This window comes from Babylonia areolata, chromosome 1 (genome assembly GCF_041734735.1).
Source record: "Babylonia areolata isolate BAREFJ2019XMU chromosome 1, ASM4173473v1, whole genome shotgun sequence".
Taxonomy (NCBI): domain Eukaryota; kingdom Metazoa; phylum Mollusca; class Gastropoda; order Neogastropoda; family Buccinidae; genus Babylonia; species Babylonia areolata.
The window spans coordinates 100,656,668-100,661,667 of NC_134876.1; positions in this window are offsets into that span (position 1 = coordinate 100,656,668).

Consider the following 5,000-nt stretch of genomic DNA (forward strand, 5'->3'; position numbering starts at 1 on the left):
AAAATCTGATGATGCAAGATTAATACCAGTGACAGAATGTCAAAGCCAAAGAGAAATTGATTTGTCACACGCTTTTACCAATAAGACACGTTAGGCCTCTCCATTCTTTTTTAAATTCAGATTTCGTCTTTACTGACGAGCATTTTAATGAGACCAAAGAAATAATTCGTTACTGCTAGTGTTGCTTGATGCCGAAACTCAAGATTCTGGATTGTTAACTGGTATGGTGACGTTGTTTTTTAATATGTGGTATTTATTAGTGCAAATTAAAAAAGAAAAAAGAAAAAAAAGCTTACTTACACACAGCTACACATCCACACATCCACCACCACCACCATCACCCCACACACACATTATAAGAAAAAAAGGTAGGAGAGGGTGAAGTAGTAAAAAAAACCCAAAAAACAGGAATAGTTGTTATTTTTAATATAAAAAAACCCTACCACAAAATCACCACGCCTATTGCTACCCCTCCTCTTTCTTTTCTTGCAACCACCATTAGCACTACTGCTGCTGCTACTATCACTGTTCCCACATCAGCAACATAAATAAAGCAAAACACACAGACGTTTACATACAGATAGACACACTGACACAGACACACACACACACACACACACACACACACACACACACACACACACACACACACACACACACCACCTCACACACACGCACGCATGCACATAGGTACGCATGCACACACACAGACACGCGTTTTTCAATTGTCAAGGCCCCTCAAATCTAATTCTTAACGACCTCTGCTATAAAAGGAAGCATTACGAGCAATGCAAACAGCTATCAGTCATGCCACACAGGTCCATCACCGTGCTGGGATCACACTGTCTCTGTGCTCACTCCATTGATCACAAGGCTGGCGGCCAGCATACAGCCTCCATGCTTTCCTTTGTGTGTCGGCCAGCATACAGCCTCCATGCTTTCCTTTGTGTGGTGACCACGAGCAGAAGACACGTCGCCCGTACAGACATGCATCCTTCCAGAAAGAGACTGGTTTCACTGAGGGCACGCCTGGCTACATCTTCATTTTTCATGAGCGCTGCCGCAAGCCATCCTTTCACGTAACCGAGATCATTCCTTTTTGAAAAAAAAATATATATAAAGAAATAAAAAACATCAGTATTGATTGACATGGAACTGTAATTAAATCTTCCTATTCAGTGGCTCTAAGCTTTGAACTACGACTCACAAATGGAAGAGATCTGATACGTGGTTGAAAAGGACATGCTTTATTCTTCCTTTTTTTTAAAAATTTGTTTTTAGGAAAATTGATCTGAAGTGTGTTTGCTGTTTGTTTCTGCATTTCTGATTGGAGACTTGAGTATAGGACGTTTCCTTCTTGTTCCCAATGTATTGGTGGTTGACAAATGAACCGCTTTTTTTTATGGTGGTGCGAACATGTTTCAAGAGATAAAATCTGATGATGCAAGATTAATACCAGTGACAGAATGTCAAAGCCAAAGAGAAATTGATTTGTCACACGCTTTTACCAATAAGACACGTTAGGCCTCTCCATTCTTTTTTAAATTCAATTTCCGTCTCTGCTGACGAGCATTTTAATGAGACCAAAGAAATAATTCGTTACTGCTAGTGTTGCTTGATGCCGAAACTCAAGATTCTGGATTGTTAACTGGTATGGTAACGTTGTTTTTTTTTTTAATATGTGGTATTTATTAGTGCAAATTACAAAAAAAGCTTACTTACACACAGCTACACATCCACACATCCACCACTACCACCACCACCACCCACACACATAATAAGAAAAAAAGGTAGGAGAGGGTGAAGTAAAGAAAAAAACAACAAAAACAACAAACAAACCAACAACAACCAAAAAACAGCAATAGTTGTTTGTTTGTTTTTTCATAATAAAAAAAAACTACCACAAAATCACCACGCCTATTGCTACCCCTCCTCTTTCTTTTCTTGCAACCACCATTACCACTACTGCTGCTGCTGCAACAATCACTGTTCCCACATCAGCAACATAAATAAAGCAAAACACACAGACGTTTACATACAGATAGACACACTGACACAGACACATATACATGCATAGACATACACACACACACACACACGCACGCACACACACACCCTACCTCACACACACGCACGCATGCACATAGGCACGCATGCACACACACAAACAAACGCGTTTTTCAATTGTCAGTGCCCCTTAAATCTAATTCTTAACGACCTCTGCTATAAAAGGAAGCATTACCAGCAATGCAAACAGCCATCAGTCTTGCCACACAGGTCCATCACCGTGTTGGGATCACACTGTCTCTGTGCTCACTCCATTGATCACAAGGCTGGCGGCCAGCATACAGCCTCCATGCTTTCCTTTGTGTGGCGGCCAGCATACAGCCTCCATGCTTTCCTTTGTGGTGGTGGCCAGCATACAGCCTCCATGCTTTCCTTTGTGGTGGTGGCCAGCATACAGCCTCCATGCTTTCCTTTGTGTGGTGGTGACCAGCATACAGCCTCCATGCTGTTTTTTGTGTGGCGGCCAGCATACAGCCTCCATGCTTTCCTTTGTGTGGCAGCCTCGAGCAGAAGACACGTCACCCGTACAGACATGCATCCCCCAAGAAAGAGACTGGTTTCACTGAGGGCACGCCTGGCTGCATCTTCATTTTCCATGAGAGCTGCCGCAAGCCTTCATTTGAAGCCGCTCAGTTCATTCAATCTGGGGAAAAACCGTCAGTATTGACTGACACGGAACTGAAATTAGACCCTTCTATTCAATGGCTCTAAACTTTGAACTACGAATCGCAAATGGAAATGATCTGATACTGTGGTTGAAAAGGACGTGCTTTATTTTTTTTCTGTTAAAATGATTTGAAGTGTTTGTATCTGCATTTCTCGTTGAAGACTCAAACATAGGAATTGTTCTTCTTTGTATTGTTGGTTGCAAAATGAACCACATTTGTTTATGTCAGTGCGAACATATTTCAGTATATCAGAGATAAATTTTGATGATGCAAGATTAACATCAGCGAGAGAATGTAAAAGCCAAATTGAGATTTATACGTCATACATTTAAGACAACTGGACACATCATGCCTTTGCAGTGTTTAGTCTTCGTTTCCTAAATTTCATTTTCTACTCTGCTGACGAGATTATGAATGAACCACAAACACCCACCCACCACACCCGAAACTTATCAGTATTAACAGTGTTGCTACGAGCATAAACTAAAATTTGTGGATTGTTGAATTCACATGGCAACATTTTTTTTTTCTTTATTATAATTTTTTTTTTTTTTTTTTTTTTACACAGCATAGTTTTACAACACAGGTTAAGAAGGGTCACGCACACCAACACTTTCACACATGCACCACACGCATATATGAATAAATAAAGAAAAGAATGAGGGATAAAGATTTTAAAAAAAAAAGAAGTAGAGAGAGAGAGAGAGAGAGAGAGAGAGAGAGAGAGAAGCTGCGATAGGAAAAAAATACTGCTCCCACAAAAACACCACATGTATTGCTCACTCCACCTTTACTTTCCCCCACATATGTATATCCAATTCCTTACATGTCTATTTCTTAGTTTAATTGAGATCTATCTATCAATCGATATATCTATCTATTTGCCTATGCATGTTTTTTATTTATTTCTATTTTGATATTTACTTATCTTTTTTTCTTTAATTCATTTATCTTTATATTCATTTACTTACCTACCTAAATTAGTTTTAATCTATTTACCAATTTATGTTTTTATTCATTTATTCTCTCATTTACCCATATCCTATTTATCCACTTAATTTTTTATTTTTATTTTTATTTATTAAAAAAAAAAAAAATTCTACACAGTCGTTTTGCAAAGTGCACAGCAGATGCTGTTTGCTCATTCAACAAACACGCACATTTCTGATTCAGTGCAGGTGTGTGTCTGAGTAACTTCCCTTTACCACTCCTTTCTCAGTCTCCACCCTAACCCTCTGTGCCCATCTTTCTGCGTGCTAACACTGGTAAAGTTAGCATGATTTGGTCCATGTGTGTGTGTGGGTGTGTGTGGGTGTGTGTGGGGTGTGTGTGTGGGTATGTGCGTGTGTGTGGGGGGTGGGGTGTGGGTGTTTGCGTGCGGGGGTGTGTGGGTGGGTGTGGGGGTGTGCGTGTGTGTGGGGGGGGAAATTGCGTGTGTGTGTGTGGGTGTGTGTGTGTGTGCGTGTATGTGGGTCCGGGCGAGTGCGTATGTGTGGGGTGAGGGGTGTGGGTGTTTGCGTGTGTGGGTGTGTGTGTTGGGGGCGAGGTGCGTGTGTGTGTGTGTGTGTGGGGGGGGGGGGGTCTGGGTGTGTGTGTGTAGGGTGTGTGTGCGTGTGTGGGTGTAGGTGTGTGTGTTCGGGGAGGCGGGGGGGAGAGTGGTCTCTGTTCTGTCTGGCAGTCTGTCTGTCTGTCTGTCTCTCTGTCTGTCTGTCTGTCTCTCTCTCTCATTACAATTATTTCCTCTTCTCTCTCTTCCTCTCTTTCTTCCTTCCACTCTCTCTCTCTCTCTCTCTCTCTCTCTCTCTCTCTCTCTCTCTCTCCACCTCCATCTTTTCTGTCTCTGTCTCAGTCTGTCTGTCTCCGCTTCTCTCTCTCTCTCTCTCTCTCTCTCTCTCTCTCTCTCTCTCTCTCTCTCTCTCTCTCTCTCTCGCTCTCTCTCTCTTGCACTCCATTTTTTTTCTCACACACACTCACACACCCCATTTCCCCGACTTTTTTTCGGAGAAGCTGTTTGTCTTTGTAGACCTAATCTGTTTAGCAGCGACTTCGTTTAATTAACCACCTGCTTCCTGCACTGTTGTGTGCAGTTAACCCCTGCAGAGAACAAAGGCTACTTTCGGAAGACATGAGCCGTAAGGATTTAAGCAAGCCAGTAAGCAAGTTAGACTGATCTACTTTGGAGTCAATGTTCTGTGTGTGTGTGTGTGTGTGTGTGTGTGTGTGTGTGTGTGTGTTGTTGTCTTCAGTTTAACGTCTTTCCACTTG